The sequence below is a fragment of the Pongo pygmaeus genome, chromosome 4 (assembly GCF_028885625.2).
Source record: "Pongo pygmaeus isolate AG05252 chromosome 4, NHGRI_mPonPyg2-v2.0_pri, whole genome shotgun sequence".
In the NCBI taxonomy this organism is placed as follows: domain Eukaryota; kingdom Metazoa; phylum Chordata; class Mammalia; order Primates; family Hominidae; genus Pongo; species Pongo pygmaeus.
The window spans coordinates 94121099-94146487 of NC_072377.2; the positions used below are offsets into that span (position 1 = coordinate 94121099).

The 25389-nt window shown below is 32.6% G+C and overlaps 1 long non-coding RNA gene across 1 annotated transcript in view; it reads right to left on the bottom strand.

The window, feature by feature from the left end:
- Positions 1–25389, bottom strand: part of LOC129037484 (uncharacterized) — a 127990-nt gene that overhangs the window by 84891 nt on the left and 17710 nt on the right. The window contains exons 2-3 of the long non-coding RNA XR_008502819.1: positions 14677–14728; positions 13556–13596 (exon numbers count right to left, since the gene is read on the bottom strand). This is a non-coding gene — a long non-coding RNA (uncharacterized LOC129037484). The remainder of the gene's footprint in view (positions 1–13555; positions 13597–14676; positions 14729–25389) is intronic.

Here is a 25389-nt window from a genome sequence, read left to right on the forward strand (position 1 = left end):
CTTATATATGAAAATATATATAATATATAAATATATATAAATATATTATTTATAAATATATAATATATAAACATATTATACAAATATATTTATTTATAAATATATACAATATATAAATATATTTATTTATATATATACACAATATATAAATATATTTATTTATAAATATATATAATATATAAATATATTATATAAATACATTTATATATATTATATAAAATATATTTAGAAATATATAATATAAGATATATTTCTAAATATATTATATAATATCTATTTCTAAATATATAATATATTTATAAATATAGTATATATAATATGTTTCTAAATATATATTTATAAATATATGATATATAGTATATTTATAAATATATATTATGTAAAATATATTATATATAATACATATGATATATATAATATATGTAATATATAATATATAATACATATATTATATACTATATAATATATAGTACATATATTATTGATAATATAATATATAATATATAATACATAATATATAATATAATGTATGTAATATATGTAATGTAATATATAATATATAATGTAATATAATGTATAATATAATATATAATATAATATATAATATATAATATTATCTATAATATATTATATATAATACAATACATATAATGTATAATATATTCTATATTATATATTATATATACTATATAATATAGAATACATTATATATACTATATAATATATTCTATATTATATAGTATATATAATGTATGATATTATATAGTATATATAATATATCATCTTATATATTATATTATATATAATATATTATATTATATATTCTCTTACCTATGATATATTATATTATATATTATATTATATTATATCATATATTATATATTATATTATATATTATATATCATATTATATAATATATTATATTATATATCATATTATATAATATATTATATTATATTATATATTATATTATATTATATATTATATATCATATATAATATAATATGTTATATACATATTTATATAATATATTATAATATAATATATGATATATAATATATAATAATATAATATGTAATATATAATATATAATATAATATAATATATAATATATAATATAATATAATATAATATATAATATAATATACAATATATAATATAATATTATATATAATATACAATATAATATTATCTTGTATATAATATATAATATACTATATATTATATATAATATTTAATATAATAATATATATAATATATAATATATAATATATAATATAATATATATTATATATTATATATATGATAACATAATTATAATGTATAATATATATGATAATATAATATAATAAATATAATATTATATATTATAATATGATAAATATTATATTATATATACGATATTATATATAATATTATATATAATATAATATATCTTATATATAGAATATCATATATTATATATAATATTATATATAATATAATATATACAATATTATATATAATATAATATATATAATATTATATATAATTGAATATTATACAATATTATATATAATAAATATATATAATAATATATAATTTAATATTATATATTATATATAATAAATATATATAATAATATATAATTTAATATTATATATTATATATAATAAATATATATAATAATATATATAATTTAATATTATATATTATATATAATAAATATATATAATAATATATATAATTTAATATATATAATACATAATAGAATATATATAATAATATATATAATTTAATATTATATATAATATAATATATAATAAAATATATAATAAGATATAATATAATATATATTATATAATGTTATATTGTATATTATATAATTTATAATATTATATAATATACAATATATAATATATATAATAATATATATAATATATAATATATAATATAATATATGTTATATAATAGATAATATAATATATAATATAATATATAATATATAATATATAATATAATATACATTATATTATATAATATATAATATAATATATAATATATAATATATAATATAATATACATTATATTATATAATATATAATATATAATATAATATACATTATATTATATAATATATAATATATAATATAATATACATTATATTATATAATATATAATATATAATATAATATACATTATATTATATAATATATAATATATAATATAATATACATTATATTATATAATATATAATATATAATATAATATACATTATATTATATAATATATAATATATAATATAATATACATTATATTATATAATATATAATATATAATATAATATACATTATATTATATAATATATAATATATAATATAATATATAATATATAATACATAATATAATATATATTATACAATAATATATAATACATAATATAATAGATAATATATAATATAATAAATATATCATATATAATATATAACATAATATATAATATATAATATATTATAATATATATTATATAGTATATTATATAATATAATATATTTATATAATATATAATATATAATATATAATATATTTATATTATATATAATATTATTATATATTATAGAAATATATATAATATATAATATATAATATATAATATATAATATATAATATATAATATATTATATATAATATATAATATATTATATATTATATATAATATATTATATAATACTATATATTATATATAATGTATATTATATATAAATATATTTTATATTTATATATAATTAAAATATATTTATATATTTATATTTCATATATATATATATATATGGTATAAGAAGGAAATATGAACTCTGCAAAAGCAACAAGACATACATCACCAGAAGAGAGATGGTTTAATGAGGTGCTATATCTCATGTTCCCAGTGTGGGCACTGGGAGAAGCTTGGCCTTCAGCAGGGGCAGAGGATGAGAGGAAGAGGTATGGTTTATAACAACAGTAGAGTGACTAAGAAAGAGGTATTGGGAGCCACACAACAGTCATGGCTTTGGATAGCTGTCAGATAGGAGAAAGATGGTTTCTTGAGCTTTTGGAAAGCAAAGTTAGGCTTAAGCGGTGGAACAAAGAAGCATAAGGATTTGAAACACAATGAAGAAAAAATCTGTTCTTACACCCACCCTTCCTTTTTCTGTCGTCTCTTCTCTCTCAAGGCCTACTCTTACCCCTTACTCCAATAAGTCTTCTCTCTTTCTTACTATATCTCTTTTCCCTCAATGTCTCAATGTGTCTTATTTCTTCACTGGACATGATATATAATTGTATTTTTGTATGATTTATGACATTTATATGTATGTTTCTCAGTAGAAAATATATTAAGCTGCTTGAGGAGTTTTTTTTTGGTGGGGGAGTTAAGTCTTTTCTTTCTCTCTTTTTTTTTTCTTGGCTGATGATTATTGGTTTCCCACAGAAAAAAAGTTTCCCACCACTCTGAGTAGTTGCTTTGCTAAAGCAGTAAATTTTATGACCTAATCACCAGTGTTTTAAAAGGACATGCAATTTATCTGAAGAAGTTAGTTGATTGAAGATGTGAATTAATGTACATAAAATTAGTCTTTTGGACGGTTCACTCAATCAGAGAGAGTTACAAAGTTATAGAGGCAAAATGATTTCATTGACAAGTCAAAGATATTATCTCCATTTCTACTAACTGGTTATTTTCTAAGAGAAAAAAACTGATTTTAATCACATACGTACATATGGGAGTTCACAAAAAAATGTAACTCAAAGGAGCAGTTAAAATTGGAACTTAAATACTATCTTATTAGATGAAGAAGGAGAGGGAGAAGGGAATTATGGGAAAACAAATGACTCTTAGGAAATCTAAATAGAGACTAGATTGGAAGACATGATAGATTTGGTGATTGTGTCTACTTTGGTGTAGTTTGGAGACCTTTTCTTTGGTAATCAGAATCAATCTTCCTTAGTTGTTCCAGGGGTGAGGATTTATGACAATTGAGTTATTTTTGGAGGCTCTAGTTCTAGGCAGATAAAGAGATTTCAAAAACTCAAATGCCTTCAACTCAAAATAATTTTTATGCCTTGTTGTTGTAGTCTGCACCCCTTCTCTAGGGTATTCATAGTACTTGCCACTTCCTCCTTCCCAGGTCTAAGGAACATGATATTATCAATATAGTGGACCAACATCATACTCTGCTCAATAATAGGATGATCAAGGACTCTTCAGACCATGACACAAAGCAGAAAAGGTAACTTAGTCCTTGAGTAAGACCTTGAATGTGAACCGCTGCCTGCACCAAGGAAATACTCTGCTCCTTCTTCCGGATGAAAAGAATGCATTTGCCAAATAATAGCTACATAAAACTGCCAAAGACTAAGTTGATCACTTCTAGTAAAGATTCCATATTACCCACAGCAGTTGAGATCAGCGTTACCTCATGCTTAAGTGATGTTAGACCACTAACATTTGACACAATCCATCTGATTTTTGCAAAGACCTAACTGGTAAATTAAATGAGAATGTGATAGAGACCGTCACCTTTAAGTCTCTGAGAGTGGCACACTCTCCACCATTCTGCCTAGGATGTGCTACTTCTGATTTACCATCTTGGCTGGGCTTGAGGCAGTTTTAAGGACTTTCAGTTGTCCTCTCTTACCATAATGCTCTTTGTTCATCATCTAGAGCCTAATGCGGATTTCTGTCAGTTACCAAGAATATTCATCTTGACTGTGGGTCAGAAAAATGACCACAGACTGGGTTTGTGGACCCACTGCAACCAGTGTGAAACAATTTAGGCCAGGACTTCATTTATCATCCAGCATTTGTATACCTCCACTCTATCAGGAGAGCCATAACCATGTCTGAGCTGCCCTTGTGTCAGCGTTGGCTCAGATCTTGTATTTAACAACACACAAAAGCTCTGGCGGGTCACCCTTTTCTCAGGGTTCAGTTGCTCTCACAAATTTTAGGGTTGGATTGGAGGAAATTACACTGAATATACCAAAGGAAGAAATATACTTTTCTCAGGACCCAGGATCCCCTGCAGTTGATGGGCTTCAGTATGAGACATGGCTCAGGTCTAGAAACTGGGTGAAGGGTTATGATTTTCCATTGCTATTAGCTCTGTTCACCCAAGCTTAATTTAATTTTGTGTGTAAGTGAAGCTATACTATTATTGCCTGCGTATCTACCTCACTCCCAAGAACAACATGGTCTATTAGCCATACCCATAGACCCCATAGACTTGAACATGTCATAAGATAATATTGCAACAAATTTAGTTCAAAGGTCTCAATTGGCTTTTATTTGTGATTCTAGAATTCCATTTTATAGAATGAGGTGTTCTCATGAGCTGAAGAGAGGAAAGCTTGACTTTATAGGCAGAAAGGGGCTGAGAAAAGCAGAAATAGAGAACAAAAAGCACATTGGTCAATATGAAGTGGCTTTCCTTCTAAAAGTTAAAGCAGAGAGGGCTTCCTTATCATGCCTGCTAAAACTGGCTTGTTACAGGGATTTGGCTATTGTCTCTCCTGATTTCTTGGAAGGCCAGATAGATGATTTAATTTTGACTTGATAATATAGAGTCTCAGCATTGAAAACTCTATGTTGTTTTTTTCTGTTGGGCCTAATGCAGGAGCTCAGTTCAGACTCATGACCTCTCATAAATTTTATTTAACAAACCTGAGCTAAAACCATAAAACCCCTAGATGAAAACATGTAAATAAATATTTGTAACCTTGTGTTAGGCAATGGCTCATTAAAATGAAAAAACTTTGGATAAATTAAATTTAATGGAGTTTAATTGAGCAAAGAACAATTCACAAATAGAGCAGCCACCAGATTTAGAATAGGTTCACAGTGACGCCAGGGCTGCCACATGGTCAGATAATATTTATGGACAGAAATGGGAAAGTGATATACAGAAAACAGAAGTGAAGTACAGAAACAGCTGGATTGGTTACAACTCAGCATTTTCTTTATTTGACCTTGCTTTAAACAGTGGGCTGCCTGTGATTGGCTGAGACTATGTGATTGTACAAGAGTAAGTAAGTTACAGTCATTTACACATCCATTTAGATTACAGTTTACTATGTATGGAGAAACCTTTAGGCTGAACTTAAAATAGGTACAGAGATAGTTTTATGTTAAACTTAATTTGACAATTATCCTGTTTTGTTCAACATCTCAATTTTGCAGGATTGACTAAAACGTTAGGCATTGACATCACTTTGTCACCTTTGTAAATTGACTTATTTGGTCTCAAATCCCACTGGGAAATAGAATTGTCAGTTTTGCAAGGTGGGAACAAGGAAACAGAACAATAGAAAAAAACCGATTGGTAACTTCAGGTTACTTTCTTGTAAGTGTTAGAACAGAGAAGACTTTCATATTATTATGGAGTCTCCTGCTTTTAGGAAGATCTACATGGTGTTTTGAGATCTATATGCTTCCTTAAAGTTTCATTTTGGTTACATTGCATTTAGCATGAGAGACTCCATTTTTATTTGATCTGGTCTATTGGGGCCTAGTGCAAGAGCTCAATCCAGAACAATGGCCTTCCATAATTTTGTTTAACAATTCCTCCCTTTTGGTCACGTTCTCAAGTGAGAACTTAACCTTAAGGCTTTAGTGCTTAAGGTTAAGCACTACAAACTTAAGGCTTTAGTGCTTAAGGTTAAGCACTAAAAACTTAAGGCTTTAGTGCTACTCTCAGTTACCATTTTGGGGAGCTGCCAGTCTCAATATATCATTCATAGGCCACAGTGTCCTCATGGTCATGCATTTCTTTGAGTTTTTGTTATTCTGGTCAAAGAGAGACCATTTGACGCTCTACAGATGACTGCATGCAAACATTTAAAACATTTGAGAGAATACGGCACACCAGGGAGACTACTGTTATGACCACCAGGAGGATAATACCAAGACCAGCTGGTTATATTTTAAATAAATGTTTTCAAAAACATCTCTAGTGTGCTTTTGTTATCCCCTTATGACTCACACCATTTCTTTAAAGACATTCATTAAATAATTAGAATGGTATTATTTCATATTTGTATGGAGTATTACAGTTTACAAGATATTTTCATATTATAACATCTTACAATCACCACAAGTCCATAAGGCATGTAGGGGAATTATTTTTTATATGAATATTATACATAAGGAAATTCAGACTCAGAATATATGACATCCCAATCATTTCTATAGTTATGACTGGCAGAGCTAATATTCAAGGCAGGATCTCCCAACTCCAAGTTTAATGTGTTCCTCCTACACCACAGGACTTCTTTAGTTAGAACAACCCAACAAGGGGATTACAATTTGAACAAATGATTTACACCTATGCAAGAGATGAGGCCATGTGCTAAGAAAAATGCAATATTTAGGTTGTATTCTTTATTATTTAAAGTATAGGGGCCCAAAATAAGCAAGACAATTGCCCACTCTGCATTGTTTTTTCAAAAAGAAAAATCTAGAGTGTTACGTTCAGGTCGGTTCTCAATACCAATATTCAAGAGTTATATCAACAGAATAAAAGCAGTGCTTCTACTGGAAGAGTAGAGAAAATATTAACAGTGAAGAGAAGTCAGGTAGATAAACCCTCCACTTCACACCACAGCATAACCAGATATATTAAGGGTAGCCGGCTGCAACCATACGATTTCAGTTTTTTAAAGCATGACCCTGTGTTAATAGCCTAGGTATCCTCAACTCTTCCAACCTTTTTGGGCTTCCCTCCCCTACATTTAATGATTTTAATTTTTAAAAATGATCTCATCTCACAAAATACTGAATAGAAAATCCAATGTCATCCCCAACCCCAAACATCCTCAAGGTCTTTGTAGCATTATTGCTCTCTTGTTCACTCTCTTGACCCAATTGTAAAATGTGGCCCTCTTTTTCATCATTTCTCTCCAAAATATTGATCATAAAAAGCACTACTAGATAAAATGCAGTGTGTGGAATAGATTTTAACTGCAGGTTAAGTGGAATGTGTATGAAGGTAGAAGGGAATACACAGAAGCATCATGAAAAACAAAAAACTAAAAATGTAGTCCCAATATCCCTACTCCTTAACCGCTTTTGCCATTACCTTCACAGAGATTTATTTTCCATAGGACATACTCTCTTTTCAGGCTCTGGCCTCTGGCCATCTCACTTCACCTCTTGCCTTCTGCTTTCTTTCTTCCCTATCACTTCTACTTTACTCTCTCCCTCTTAGAAAGCTGTTGAGAAAAAACACCTCAAGCAGAGAACTCACCTTCCAGACCACATCCTGGGGCCTATCTTTTCACACTCAAATTGAACAATTATTTGCTTCCCTAAGAAAATAAAATTATCTCCCAAAGAAGTCGGATTAAAACTTTTAGAATTACCTAATTTTCTCCCATCAAAGAAATCCTAATTTTTATCTTAGAAATTCCAGAATTTCTAGTAAAAATGTTGTATTCTACTCTACAAAATACACATCTTTGATGTAAAGTATTGTTTTAAGCAATGTATAATCAAGTAAAATTAATACTTTGAATACATTCAGAGAGAAGAACTGAGACAAATAAATGGAAGTTTTGGGATAGTAGTGCTTTGCTCAAAAGAAGTTAAACTACTCACTGGAGCTATCTGAGGTCTCATGAGCTAGAGGTATCCAAAACTGGAAATAGTCAAAAAGATACCGACAACGACCCATGGGACAGAGTCCCATGATTCTCAGAGACAATCACCCATTCTGTAAAAAGCTGGACTCAACAATGTCTAAGGTCCCTTCCAACCCTCAGAGTCTGTTTTCCAAGTCTCAGTCACTCAAAGCATGGGTCTCTGCACACTTGCAGTCCATCCTGTGGTTTACAGGATAACTTCATTGTTTGGCTCAAAGTCTTTTCTACATTCAAATATTTATACTTAATATTCAAAGAATAACATCAAAGCACATTAAAAATTCCAATATAGAAACATTTAAGGAGCTGTTCACACCTCTAGCCTGCTTTATTGATTTGTATTGCTGTGCATAAACAAGATACAGTTATATTAATTATTGATATACAGACTATTGATAAGAAAACATTTTCTTCTAAATAAAATCTTTTCTAATTAGGTATGAATCAAGAAGAGTTAAGGAGAAAAGAAAGACAACCTTCAAATATCATCTGATTCACACACAAAAATAAATAATAAGTTCTGTGTAGAAACTGTATATTTGAGAATTCATGTTATAGAACCTTCAGTCTAGAGGAAAAATCATACACCTCAAAAAATGTTTTTCAAAAGTCTTCATGTTATTCAAACTTATATGCTGATTACAGTATTGTCAGATGAGACCAACAATTTAAATGAAATAAACACAGTTTTTGTTTCCTGACCCTGCAAATTAAGTGGAAGTTATGAAATCCGGAATATTTCATATGCATGTCCTTGGCAATACAATGTGAAAATGGTTGGGTATCCAAACTGCTTTGAATTTCAGATAGTTTTCATATAACAAATTCAAGTTATCTTCAAGATTTTACAAGCCAACTTTCCTAGATATAGATTTATTTATTCAACCAGCCAACATTTACTAAGTATCTTCTAAGGACACAGAAAACTATTTCTACTAATACCATAAAAAGCAGCAAACAACATTTATTACACACTTACTATGCACCAGGCACAGTTATCTATTTTACTTGCATTATATTTTTGTAATCAATAATCTATCATAATAGACACAGAAACCAAAGCTGGCCTTGATCACCTATTTGATTAATAGATCTGCACAACTCCAATGCTCCATTCTTAACCATTATTCTATATCCCTGAGCTACACAAAAAGGTGATCCAATAGAGACAACACAGTAAAATTCTATGGTAGAGGCAAACATAGAATGCAAGAAAAAGCCCCTAACTCCACCTAGGAAGGTGGTAACTGAGTCAAGGACAGAGGTTATTTGAAGACTCATCAGGAAAGGTAATGTTTGACCTGAATCACAAGGAAAGACTTGGAGTTATCCAGAAGATGGAAGATAATGTGAAAAGTCCAGAGTCATGAAACAGAAGAATATATATGAGAATCTGCATTTCAGGGTAGCTGAAATGGGAATCATGGGAGATTAAAATAAAGAGATAGGTGGGAGGCATCAGTCATTATTACAAACTTTGACTTGCCAATAAATTTGATTTATTTAAAGATAATAAAAATCACTGAAGAATCTTAAGCAGGGGAATGAAGTGATCAAATATATATATTTAAGAAAGATCATTTTACTTGTCTTCACTGGGCAATAGATATGGAGGAAAGAAGATGGACTCAAGACTGAAGTGTAAGGGATCAGTCAGATGAGGAGAGGGAACCAGACAGAGGGACTGTAAGAATGTCCAGGTTTCTGGCCTAGACAACTGGGTTGATGGTAGTGCATTTACTGGAGTAATGAAGACAGTCGATGGAGCAACTGCATGGTAAAATACATGTTCTGTTCTACTTTGCATTGTCGGGACCTAAATTGGAGATTTGAATCACTGTGAATTTCAAAGATCTAATCAAGATTCCTTAGCTTTTTACTCAGAGGCCAAACTCAGAAATCAAAAGAGTAGAAGAGTAGAAACAACAGCATTTTGTGTCTAAACTTTCATCCCTTTTAAACTTGGAGAACAAAGGGAAAGGGGAGGCAGAGAGACAAATACTGTGAGTTTACTCTTTCCTCACTCTCTCTCTCTATCTCTCTGGGTTTATTTGCTGCTAGCAAAGGAAGAGGTATCTTATAGGTGGTAAAAATGATCAGCGCTTGTGAAGACTTGAGTGGATACTAGGGACATGTGATCCAGAATTCCTAGGTGAAAGCAGTCTGTAATAATGTTGGGGGCTTGTTTAAAGAGTCTACTTACTCAAGTGAGTATACCTGCCATATTCAAAGATAGCCAGAGCTTTGGACTCTGAATCTACTACCTTGACAATTGGATCCTTCTTTGTACTACAGATAATTTTCCTGTGATTTGTGTCATCCCCAACTTACAAATATTTTTGCTAATGCCTTGTCTATCATCATCTTGTATAGTTTGATGAGGTGTTTTTGGCACATGTAAAATATCTGACTAATGGAAACAGAGCTACTGCTAGCACATACATAGAAGATCATCTCTCCTTCAGGCATGCCTATTACACAACAGCAACTCTTTGGAGAGTGAGTTATTAAATGTCCTGCTTGGGGTAGACAAACTAGCAAAAGGTGCCTCCTTCCTAGGGACTGATATAATTGTATACCAGTGTATATGTTCCAGTCTCCAGCCAGCCAGTCAAGCCAGCATAAGCATGCATGGGGGTCTTCCATACAACACCCTACTTTATAATCTTTATAAACAAAGGAAATTCAATATTCCACATCCCCAATGCCATTGCATTGCACGACTCCAGGAGACACCAAGTGCGTGGAAAGGTTGTGATGGCCCCCTGGAGTTGTGCTGCTTGGAAGCCCTCCAGATATTCTATCCCATCCAATTATTATATAATTTTGTGGGTAGTTACTGGGGTGGGAATTCTCTGACAACTGAGATGTTTTCCCAACCCTTCCCTACTACACATTGCTCAACAGGCCTCTGATCTAGCAATTTTAATTCTACCTCCAAATTCTATCTTGAATCTATGTCCTTCTCTCCATCTCCATCTTCTATTCTGAGGCTCTATCCTCTCTCACCTAGACCAGGGTTCTCATGTGTCCATTATGCTCTCATCTCCAGTACATTTCTCACAGTGAGCTAGAATGATATTATTTAAACAGAACTCTGTTTATTTCACCCCTTCTTAAAAACCATCGATGGTTTTGCATTTCTCTTAAAGTAAAATCGTCAATCCTATGGCCAGCAAAGTCTCTGCATAGTCTTCTTCTATGTTCCTCTCCAGCCTCATCTCCTATCACCCACTGTCTCACACTATCCTGCAGGCACATGTGCCTTCTTTCAGTTTATTTAGGCTTCTAGACTCTTTCCTGTCTCAGAATATTTGCATGTGCTATGGTCTTTGTCTGAAATTCTCTTCCTCCCAATGTTTCACCAGGTTACCCCTGCTCATTCTTTGGGTTCTAACATTATTGCTACTTCCCTAGAGGAGCTTCTTGATCTAAATCAAGTCCCATAATGAGAAGTGGTAATCTCTCACCGTCTCCTGTGCTATGCTGAATACTAATCACAATGCATTATTTGTGTTATTTATTAACTGCATCTCCCCAGGTTGTAAGCACTGCCAAGACGGGGGCTACGCCTGTTCTGTTGACCACTGGATCCTCTGTATCTAGCGTGGTGCCTGCTATATTTGATGGATAACAGGGTAGGTAACAGGTTGAGAGAGCTGGGCTGAAGATATATTTTTAGTTCTTAGCATGTAACAGACAGATAAAATTGCTGGAAAACATTAATAGTAAAAAGAAAAGATGGCCAAAGACAGAATTCTAGAGAACTCCCTCTGGGTAGACAGCCTATGCCCAAGCAAGTCAATTCCCAGCTACCCAGATGAAAAATAAAAATCTATGTGAAGATAATAGTAGTATGGATGGCAGTGGCATTGAAGGTAGCAGGGATGTTGGCAACAGTAATAAAGAGGAATTTTTATTTTCTACTTACCATTTGCTGCACAATTTCACTAACTTATTTTGATGTCAAACTTTATCACAGCTGAGTTCTGCCTTCTAAGCATATAAACTATAGAATATAAAATTTGCCTCTTTGAAAACCATAGGCAGTTTGACAATATATTTGAATTCATTAACCTCCTAACTCTGGTACAAGTCCATATTCACAAGTATGACAATGATTAAGTTAATGAGTTAATCATTCCTTTCTAGTTACAGTCTTTCTTAATTAGTTGATTTAAATTGGGGAGTGGGAGGAGGAAGGAGAAGAATCTTCTGTGGAGTCTATTTTCATAGTGCCAGATAAGATTTCTAAAGGCTTTTTTTTTTTGAAAGATGCAGAAATGTAGACATCTTTTCAATACCGTTTATAATTTTTTAAGCTACCAAGTCCTACTAAGCCGATTATCATATTTTAGCAAAAGAAATTGCTTGGCAAGTACTTCCTAAGTGCCTGCCCTGCTGTGACCATACCCTTAATTTGGGCCCTACAGGGAACATGGGGAGGGGAGAGATGTGGCATGGGCTTTCCAGGATTGTGAATTTGAAGTTTGCTGGTCACCTAACCAAAAATTAAGGGTGATGGACCATATCTCCAAGATCAGCTGCATTCTCTTACAGGGTTTTAGTTCATATGCAACACCTCTAGGTTTAAAAAAAAAAAAAGTGTCAAAATTTACTCGAATGTCCCCACATGAATTAGACCAGGCCCTATAAATGTTCTATCATTACATTATGCAGATATTATTGAAATAATATTCTTAGTATTTTAGTATTTTCCTTTCTCATTTATGATTTTAAAAGCTCTCTCAAGTGACCTTAAATAAATGCTAGATGATAATCTCAAATTTCCACACTTCAATAATTTCTTTGTCAGTGCACTCATAATTGCAACGATTTTAAAATGTCTTTTCTTCTCATACAGTATGCATAATTGGAATGGTACAAACTCATTCTGTACCTTTGGAGCTCGAGAGGCTTTTTAATTTTACATCTCTGTGTCTGTAACAGAAAGAAGCAGAAAGGTGAGTGATTCGGTAAACTCAGTTAAAGAACTTAGAAGATGATACCAGAGACTTATTGAGGCTCATAGGAGAAGTGATTCAAATACTCGACTTCCCTCCTTCTTCTACGCCCTTCTGCTTCCTAAATTATTTCTCATTCACACACTCTTTCACCTCACCCCCATTGCCTCTTCCTTACCTATGTCTTCAAATCCTAAAATAAAAATCCTACTGGGGCCAGGCATGGTGGTTCATGCCTGTAATTCCAGCACTTTGGGCGGCCTAGGCAGGTGGATCACTTAAAGTCAGGAGCTCAAGACCAGCCTGGCCAACCTGGTGAAACCCCGTCTCTACTAAAAATACAAAACTTAGACAGGCATGGTGGCGGGGACCTGTTATCCCACCTACTCGGGAGGCTGAGGCAGGAGAATCATTTGAACTCGGGAGGCGGAGGTTGCAGTGAGCCGAGATTGCACCACTGCACTCTAGCCTGGGTGACAGAGCAAGATTCTGTCAAAAAAAAAAAAAAAAAAACTTACTGGGTTGAATTACTTTTTTTCTTTCCACAATTTCGTAATCAAACTCAAAACATATTTCAATTTAAACATTTTCAGGAATTTTTTAAATCTGTGCATTATGCTCCAGGGCCCCAAATTAGTCAAAATTGGAACTCCATGATGCTATCATTTGGAAGCACAGAAAAGAGAAGTTTTACTCAGAAGTATTCTTAGATATTACCTAATTCTTTATGAATTTTTACAAATTATTTTCACCTTACAAATTAATATTAAGGCCTTATTGAGAGTGAATTTTCATAATTCTCTCCAGTGAACTTAAGTTCATTGTAACAAAGAAAGAAAGTTTTGTAAGGGCAGGAATGTACTGAAAATTTCTTGAAAAAGGCCAGTAATTCTAGGATTTCCACATGGGTCTACAAAAAGGTCTCATCATTGGGTTTCTACTTGGCCCAAACATTAGCCTTGGAAATGGAGATAGGATCTCAGGATAGCTCTTAGGTCCCTGATAGGACCAGGGAGAAGAAAAAAAAAGAGTGGGGGAAGGGAAGCTAGGCACTGACCTTGCAAATCATCCTGTTATTTACTTTCTGATTTAAATGTTTTTCACGTATTCTGAAAAAGAAATACAAGAATTGTATATAAGAAATCAAGAATATAGTTCTGAAAGGTAAATACTATCTAATGCTTTTCATTTTAATACAAAAAAATATAGTTTATACTTTTATAGTTATTTATTGTTATATTAATTGCTCATATTATTTCTGATCTTGTTTTTATACTTGATTGTAAGTGTCTTGAAGGCAGAGACCTTGGTGGAAGGCTTGTACATACTTCACAGGAATCACAGTGCACCAAGAAAGAACATATGTACTTGGATGTTAAGATAAAATAAAATCAATCGTTACTTAAATTTTTAGTGCCATAGAGGGAAATTAAATAATTCATATTGACTTACGGGGGATTAACTTTACCTATATTTCAGCGAATAATTTGAACATATGTTGAGAATCTTCTCTGATAACTTTACACAAGTGTTTCTTATTTATCTGTAATTTTAAAAACTAAAAATAACAGAGTATAATTCCAGTCTAACTTTGTGTATGTAGATGTATATACACACACGTATATACATATATACACATTATATGTATATATATGTGCATATATATGAGGGAACGTGTATATATGTATATATATGCGCATATATACATATATACACATTCTGTCATATATATATACACAGTCTTATATATGAGAATATATATTATGAGAGAATGTGTACATATGTGCGTGTGTGTGTGTGTGTGTGTATATATATATATATATATATATATATATATATATATACATATGTATGTATGTATATGTATAGGAATGGGGGGGAAGAATTACGTCTAAGCACCTGAGCAGCCATTTGGCTGAAGAGGACTACAGCCAGTGTGGCTTCTTGAACTTAAGATCATACACTTAATCAGTGCCTGGCTTAACCCTTAAAAAGTCAAATCTCTATTGATTTGCAGCCTCACTATCTCAGAGTGTGCTGTGAGTGGATACAGTAGCTGGCAAGTGGGAGAACTAAGAGTGGAGAAGGTGGCTTCACTGGGAAACAGGTCACCACGGAGCTTTCCTCATCATGGTGCATACAAGGGAGTATATCCCTTCAGGAAAGCAACAGTAGCAAAACAGAGAAGAGTAGCATAATGCATCCAACATGATCAGACAAAGAAAAATAAGTCCGCAACAAATAAGAACACATAACTCATGAACCTGACTAGCACAGAACAAAGAAATAATTTAACCACAGTAAGTCTAGCAGATCGATATAAGCAATCAACATTTAGACTAAAATGGGTATTTTTCACACTGGTTTATGCAGTTTGACTGATTTCACGATCTAAATCAATTGGTTTAAGCAGATTGATCAATTTCACCACTTTAATTCTTTCCAAATGGATGTAGCTTAAGAATACTAGAAGAATATTAAAAATTATGTACACACGGTCATTTCATAGATAACTGAATGAAAATGAAATTTCTACCCCAAGATAAAATGATTAAAATCATGTGGGTAGTGGCAGAAATTGTGTACATAAAGACTGCTCTAAACATATGACACCTTAGCTGCGTATCTGGTTCTTTAAAGCTGTCCCCAGGCAAGCTTACTGTAGAAAGTTTAGGGGCAGGTTATCAGTGACACATGGAGGGCTCTCTGGGCTAGGAAGGGACTTTCAGGCCACAGTGTTCTCACAAGTTCTAAGAAGTCATTCACAGTGAGAGGGACCACATTCGAAGAGGATTGACAGTTTAGACTGAAAACAGCTTTCAAAGAGACTAATCTTATAAAGTATTGCAAATGAATAAGGGCAACAGGAGTAGGTGTTCACCTGCCAGTCTCCGCCGTGCAAGATGAGAGCCTGTCTGTACGCACACATGCGCTGACTTAAAAAAAAAAAATCATATAAAAAACAACATCTTTGCTACGGAGTCGTTTTTAACAAGTATTACAGAAAGAGCACCAGCTACCAAAAAGAGTTGCCAGGGCCAGAAGGAGCCATCAATCGAAACAGTTTACATTTCAAAGTTTTTCCAAGAAGAGTGAAACGTCTCCTCTCCTTGATGGAAAACGGAGGAGCTGTAGTAAAGAATCTATTTGCTGCCTTCTCAGTCAAGTTTCTTTCTCTAGAGTGGCCCTTTAACCCTTGGGTTGAGGCCAACAGGTAGAGATAAAAAGGAATGTTTGCATCTTCTGCTTGTGCTCTGAGCAGCTTACTAGGCTTTAGAGTCAGGATAAAAATCCTCTTTCTTTTGTGTTTCATTGTTCAGAAATGAGTCTTTTTGCTCTTGGGCACTACTGGAGATAAACAGGTCATTTTGACTTTTACACTCTGTACTTCCTGACATCACTAACAATTATACACATCAGTCTTGGAATGTGTTTTCTCCTCAAAATATTTCAGGAATTGACTCTTTCTTTTCTCCGCTTCATTTACAACCTAGGAAATTAATGCTAACCATGCTACATTTTAACCAGAATATATATTTGTTTATCTCTTTAAAATTTTTTTTTATTTGAAAGAAAAAAATTTGGCCCTAGGTGAAAAAGCATTTCTTAAAATCAGGAACAGTTTTCATAAGATGTATAATCTAGATGTATACTTTTGTTTTTAGCTTTTAATTTTCTGCTTAATTTTTGCCTTATTTCTAAACACCAAATTTGATTTTCTGAATCCATTAGGATAAATTCTACGTACCTCATTCTTACTTCTAGAAGCATGTCAAATGGAAGCACTAATCTAAGAAAAAAATTAATTTCACAATTAAGACTTGGGAAAGAAAACAACAACAGACACTGGGACCTCTTTGTCATGAACTTGTCCCATAAAAATAGTTATTTGTGCTTCTCCCTCCCCTTACTCCAATAATCCCATCACTGAATTCTATTGTTACCACATCTCTTTGACCAACAGGCAGTTTGTAGAACCATAACGAAGACTTCACATCCCTGATGATCATTTTTTCAGATTGCAGTGTGACTAGAAAAGGAAAAAAATGAAAGGACCCCATTCTATTTTTGCACACACATATAAATGCTATTCATTACGGTTACAAAAATTACAATCACTTTCTTTGATTGATTTATTGATATAAATGACACGATATCACTGAAAAAATATTGCCAATTTACATATTAACATCCTTTATAAATACCATTGGTTCTCAATGGACTCCTTCTGACCTCCTGGTCTGAGACTGTCGCTATGTGATGTACATAATTCTCTCAACACTGATCCATTACTTCTACTCAGTGTTGGGGGTCAGGCCAATAGTGTAAAGTCAAAGATAATTAGCAGCCCTATCAATAACCAGCTACAGAATTGCTGCCTAAGCGACAGGCCAGAAAAGCCAAAAAAGGAGGTGGCAATATAAAGTAGAAGGGAAGTGCCGATATATTTTGTGGTTCAAGCAGCTGCTATGGACTATCAGCATCACCAGGAGACCTCACTGCATTAGCATAAATTCAAATGACAAATGCACAGTGCTATTCAGAGACTCATTAATTTGCAATGGGTGCAGTGCTCATGACATATTAGTGCAAAATTCAAATGTCTTTGTAGCAATGTGAATTTAGTTGTGAGACCAAAGTCGCTAAAATGAAAATGTGTGGTTTTTTTAGCAGTTTATTAAATTATGAACTGTGATGACTATATCCGTGCATCTTTTTAAGCAGATGAGGTCCAGCGTGCTCCAGCGGCAAATCGCATGGTTTGTGTTGATATTTTCCTGTCAGACAATTTCCCAAGCAGCAGATAAGATACCAGACTGTCTGCCTTGCTCCGCTGCATGCGGACTGAGAGCTCCCCCTTCTGGACAAATGACATTGCCACTCTAAAAGAAAACCCAGCTATTTTTTTGTCTTCTTTTCATATTTTTAAAAGGTTTTGAGGCAAAGAATTTTGGAGTCCACCTAAAGCCAAAAGAAAACAATTAGCAATTATTTATTATAAGTGACAGTACATGATAACTGTCTTCAAAATGCTGAAGAGTCACCCTCAATTGAAATGCATCATATAATTTTATATGAAGCTTCTTCAAGATCTCACTTGCAAATATCTTTTTTAAAATAGCTGCCTGATTTATATATAACAAGAATATAAGCTACAAAAATAATAAAAACCATCATATTCATATTGCTTCCACAATATCATAAACAAGCTTACAATTACTAGCATTCTATTGTATAAGAAAAAAGCAAGTACATACACGGCTAGAGGCTTTTAAACAAAGCAACCAAGTGTATATTGTATTCAACTCTATTGAATGAAATTATGAACAGACCCAGACAAGGAAAGTCAGATCGTACCCATGTCACATGTGTGTGGTGTGTTGCGTGTGCATTTTTCTCTTTAACATCAGGAATCTTCTGTCCAATTACTTCAAGTTAGTCAAAGCAGATTTATCATTGGTGTGTCTTTTAAAAATTGGCATGTTTTTTACATTTAAATAATGACTCAGATTAGTACAATAATGGGATGAAGAAGGTTAATTTGTCTGCAGTATTAACATTACAAAAATATACAAGATGTCAACACCTGCACTTCTCAGTACCCAGCGTTCATAGCCTCTTAGAGTAGACCTGCATCCCAGTTTATATGATCTAAATATTCATGTTCACATCTAACACTAACAAAAACATACATATAGCATTTTTCAGTAAAGCTATAGCTTCCCAAACCATGTAACGTACCTCTGAATGAACTGAAAAACATGTTGCATTTTGAAAGTTACTTTTAGGAGAATAGAAAATCTTAAAGTAAAAGATTTGCCCTTTGGCCATTTGAGCAAACTGATCTCCATCAGAGTACTAGAAGTGTGTTTTAGCAGATCTTTATTAAAATTTATGTTTATCATTTTTTAACTTTAAATATGTTACTGAATGTAAAAAGGGGTCACATCACTCTATTACTGCTTATAGACTTAATTACATACTTTCTGAGCATTATTTTGGCTTATGATAAATTTGGGAGGAAGGTCTTCTAATGAAAGTTGTGTACTTTTGAATTACATTTTATAATATCATTGATGCGTTATATCATCTTCAGCAATTAAAAGTAAGATCATTGTTATCTATACTACTTACTTGCAATTAAAGTGGTCTTGAGTTATTTAGCAGGCTCATTTTATTTTACAGTAACAGCTACAAGGAAGACACAGAATTAATGAGGATTGAGAAGGATCACTGTACTGTACATTAAACATGTGGAAGTTGTATATAACTGAGCAATATCAGATTTATCACTGTAGCCACATGTCTAGGCATTGTTTTTCCCTAATGAATTTTCTTTCATCAAGTAATTAGAATCCCAGATTTACAGAATGTTAGAACTGGAAAAGCCATTGTTGATCATCTCTCACTTTATGGATGGGAGAACCAAAGGTTCAGAAAAGTTAAGCGAATTTACCAAGACCTAATGGTTAGAAAATGGCAGAACTGAAACAAGAACCCTGCTCTCTAGACATCCTTTCCCAAACTTGAGCTCACAAGCCCAGAGGGCCTGTAAAAACACAGATTGCTGAGCATATTTCCAGGGTTCCTGATTCTGTAGGGCTGCGGTAGGCCCTACTGATTTGAATTTTTATCAAGTTCTAGGCAATGTTATGCTTGCTTATCCAGGGACCACGCTTTGAGAACTATCGGTCTCTAAACCAGTTTTTGAAAAAACTGCTGGCATTTTATTTCTAATAGCTTTTCTCTTGATGAAGAAAGCAAATTCAGGCTAATACTTGCCACATTACTTTGTTGTCATCTTTCTAATAGAAGGTTCGGGTAATACATTATGAAAAGTCTGGAAGTTTGCAGAAAAACAATAACAAAAAAGGCACCCTGATTAAGGCATCTGGGGGCACTAAAAATAAAATAATGTCTGAGCTTCAGTTTTTTTAAATCATAACAGAGTGTAGTTAGAAGCCAAATATAGGAAAGATGGACTTGTTTTCTGGTCCCTTCCCCCACTAGCCGACAACATAGAAGTTTACCCTTTTAGTCTCTAAAATAAAATAGCATTCACAGACTTAATTAATCAAGGTACAATTCATCATTGCCTATATAGTATTCACAGATTTACATACTAAGAGCCAGAAAGAAAGAGCCCCTGTGTAAACGAACTTGAACTCATCCGTGCCTGAATCACCGACTCAGAAGAACAGGAGCATGTTCAAGAGGAACTTCGCCAGGGCACGTGCTGGTTCTTAAGCCCACAACACAGAATTCAACAAACCTGTTCAGCAGTCTGGTCGCACAATTGTAATATAATTTCATTTTTTCCTGGTTCGAAGAATGACCGTGATGAAGATAATCATCAAAATACAAATATATATATATTTAATTTTTTAAAAATAATATCAATTTGGAAAATGAAAATGACTGATGGTGAAAAAAGATTTTAATTATATACATGAACCTTGATGTTCTTGTGTTTTTTCTCCCATTTTTATTGAAGTACAGTATAATTACTTCTTTTTACGTAAGACTTTAAGGTAAATTATCTTTTGTCAGTTTTCTAGAAAAATTTGATTTCATATTATGGCTTGATCTCAATTGATGCCATCAATTAAATGGCATTTTTCCAAACATTAAGGGTGACTTCCCCCTAAATAACATCCCTGTTTTTGGGATTTTTTGCTAAGTTATTACATTAAAATCTGATTCAATATATTATTTAAACTTTCACAGAAAATCTTTTCATTTAAAAATAATTTTCAAAAATAAATGGTTTCCAAGCAGATTTTACTGTGCTTTTGCCTTATACTTATTTTTCTACCATTATCCCTGTTTTTCAGATAAACCAACCCAATCACAGAAAAACTAACATAGGTTTTGCTGTGATTGCAGGTGCATCCAGTGTGTTCCTGGGCTTACTTCATGCCTAAACCAACATTTTGTGTTCACTGTTATTTCTTCTAAGCCCTCCATTAATAGCCTCCTAATCCCAACATCTTTTGCCACTCTAGGTGCTTCCTTTCTTGTTTCTTTTTCAGGTTCTGCCTACCAAAACCCTTTAATGGCTTGACATTTCTGAATTATAGCAACAAAATGTATTTTGCTCTGTGTAAATTAAACTGAATTATTTAGTGTTTTAATCATCATTTTAAAAAAATTACGAGTGGCAAACAGGGAATTAGTTTATTCACAACAAAAGCCTATGATAACATCATTCTTTTTTCAGGACAATAGAATACTATTTATTTAAAAAAAAAAAAAACTAAATTGTGTCCTTTAAAAACAGTGTTAAGTGTGATCAAATATTGTGACTCAGAGGTTATCTGACCAAAAAAACCGTATTATTAATGTAAACAGCTAAAAACTAACCTCCTATGAATACTAAAGCAAATAAATTATAATCTCTTATTTCAGGTTTTCTGTTCTACAACTGTATTTTTATTTATACCTTTTCATTTCAAATGTATGTGCATAAAGTATTTTTATCCCTCAGTAAAAATAAAGCTAGATATTTTCTGGTAAACAGGTAAAACAGCAACTCTGTTTTATCTGTTTCTAAAATCTTCTCTCTGATATTTTCATCACGGGTATCTTACATAGACTCTAGAAATGCAAAGGCAATACAAATGGTACTTGAGAACCTTTATTAATCTTTGTTTCAAGGAGAATGTGAACATTCTCTGTACAATTTAATATTCCATGTCCACCCACAAAATTCCACAGAGAAGTATGTATGTGTGTGTGCGTGTGTGTATGTGTGTGTGTGTGTGTGAGAAAGAGAGAGAGAGAGAGAGAGAGAATCGGTAAGTTTGATTTTAGTAGGAAATTAGTAAAATATGCATATTACAAATAAAGAGAGTACAAGTCCCCATCTGCCATTTATAGTAAGATTTTATATTTCAGAGCTTAATAATGAACCTCCCTGGGGAAAATTTAATAAAGCAGGTGCCCTGGTATTGCCGGCAGTTGGGTTTTTCTGCATCTCTTATTTTCTTACGCCCCAGGGGGAAAAAAGTCTCAGTAAGATTTGTGAGCCTGTATCAAAGATAAATCTAGTTATAGTCTGGACTATACACCACCCAAACTGATCCAGATCTCCCACCCAACCCACTGTTCGTTACTGTTTATAAAGTGCAACATGCCCTGTGAAATGATAGGTTGGAGCATTCTCTATCTGTCCTTACCACAAGAAGTACAAAACCAGTTTAGAGTAACTGGAAATTGCAGTTTCAAATTTAAAGAAACACCAGTTATGTATAGGGTGGGTTAGAGATGGGGGTAGTTCTTAACTGTTCTTTTCTCCTACAGAACACTGAGCGTCTAAAACATGTTCAATCCTGTTAATGCTTGTCAAAAATTTCACAGTTCAGCTTTGTTCAGATTTTTTACTGACTATGAAAAATCAATTTGGTGGGATTCAGATTCATAAAGATGGAAGAGCTGCAAGAGACCTTAAATAACCTTGTTCTACCAAGTTTATAGGTAAAAACTGAGTCCCAAGGAAATTAAGGGACTTGCTCAAGGTTTCACATGTCCAGATTGGAACTCAAGTCTGCAGGCGTCCAGTCCATCATCCTTCCCACTGCTCATTTCATCTATTATTATACTTTAGTAATTAAACAATTTAGAGAAGCTATACAATGTGATTTCACAATTAACATAAAGCAGTCATATTATATCCAGGGTTGTGTAGAATTTCATCTGTGCAAAATTTCACTTGGTATTTAGTCATTACACTCAAATAGTATCATTATCTTTCAATTACAGAGATCAATTTTAGTTCATTAGCAAAATAAAATGCTTGCAGAAGGTCCACACAAATTCTTCAAAGCTGCAATCTTCTAAATGTCAGAATTGAAATACATTTTATAAAAAAACAAAATGTGACAAAAGTACTTGAGGTTAAACCACAGCTGTGCAAGACTCAGTGCCCTGCATGATCATAAATCTGCTAAAAAGGCATAATTCAAAGTTCTGTAAAGGAAAATGTGTGCCATTGCCAACTAATAATATTGCCATTTCCCCCATTTCTTGGATTTTGCAGCTTTTCAAGAAAGATTTGGGTCATGGGATATTGTGACACAAATAAAGTATTATGAGTACAGATTCAACCTAAGATGACCTAGAGGCTGCATAAAGGGAAGATTAGATTAATGTTTAAGCCTTGCAAGAGGATTACTATCTATAGGCAAAAACAATGGCCCAAACAATATAGCTATTAGAAATGATGGTAACCTTATCAGGCTTTCTAAACTGAGAGCCTTAATTGCTATCCAGACAAACCCAAGTCAGCTAAGCAGAGCTACCAGCAAAGGGGCAATATTATCAAGTTTAAGTTGATGCTAATATCCTTTTGATAAATCTGTGTTGATATATCTTGGAAGAAGTTATTTACAAAATATATATATAGTTGTTGCTCCTTAATATGTTTAATTATTGTGAGGTTATCATACTAGAGTTTCTAAGATTATATCGATATTTCAGCTTTAACTTTTTAGAATATGTAAACCAAAACTACAGCCTTTGTTTTTCCAACATATTTTTATACTATTGTACTTTTTTCTAAAGAAGGAAGTGATGATTTGCTCATACTATGATGTGGCCACACTGATATCACAGCTAATGATCCTTGTGGCATAAATAAGTCTGCAATAAATGAGATTCTTTTTCTACTAATATGGTCAGAAATTTAAAACCCAAAAAGATGAAAGCTTTTCAATTTTACCTTTGTACATAACCCTTTTCAACGTAAGTAAACTCTTCATAAATTTTGTTATGAAATTTAAATAATACATAGTCTTCTTTGTGATTACTTGTTTCATGGAACCCAAACCTAAAATTCTCAATTACTAGAAATTCAAGAAGTTTATCATGTTAAACAGTTTACTAATACAGTAGAAAGATTAGAAGTATCATTTTGTGCCATACCAACCAAGGGTAGTGGTATTCAGCGAGCCTGGATGGTAAGTAAAGCAGGCAAGCAAGTAAATAGAAATTAGGGGTCACTGGGAGTTGTCCCATAAACATGAGTGAAGGCCAGGGAATAAGTGAAGAGAACAGAAATTGCCTTTTTTAAAAAAATGGAACATGTTAAGCACAGTGGTTCATGGCTGTAATCCCAATGCTTTGGAGGCTGAGGCAGGAGCATCACTTGGAGGCAGGAGCATCACTTGAAGCCATGAGTTCAAGACCAGCCTGGGCAACATAGCAAGACCCTGTCGCTACAAAAAAAAATTTAATTAGCCAGGCATGGTGTTGCACACCTATAGTCCTAGCTAATAGGGAGGTTGAGATGAGATCACTTGAGCCCATGAGTTCAGGGCTGCAGTGAGCTATATGATCATGCCACTGTGTTCCAGCCTGGATGGCAGAGTAAGACCTCATTTCTTTTATTTCTTTAAAAAAAAAAAATGAAGCCTGGGCTAGCAACTAAACTCCTGAGGCAAAAATTAAATATTCTTGTTTAATGGGAGGGAAAGATGGACAGGTAATTGTGAGATTATCAATAAGTATGCACTGAAAGAGCATTGTACCCAGCAATCAAGTCTCCAAGGAAAAGAACTGTGTGTGTGTGTGTGTGATTGAAAGGGCAGGGGGAGGCACTGAGGAATATCCAGAGCTATGCCTGCCTTTGAGGGATTGAAGTCATCCTGCTTTGAAGGACCACTTGAGTGAGCCCCAGGAAAGTTTTCTGCTGCATAGACTAACAGATGGAGGAAGGCCAGAGCTCAATAAGAGCAGAACACATCAGTGAAAAGCAAATTAACTGATGGCA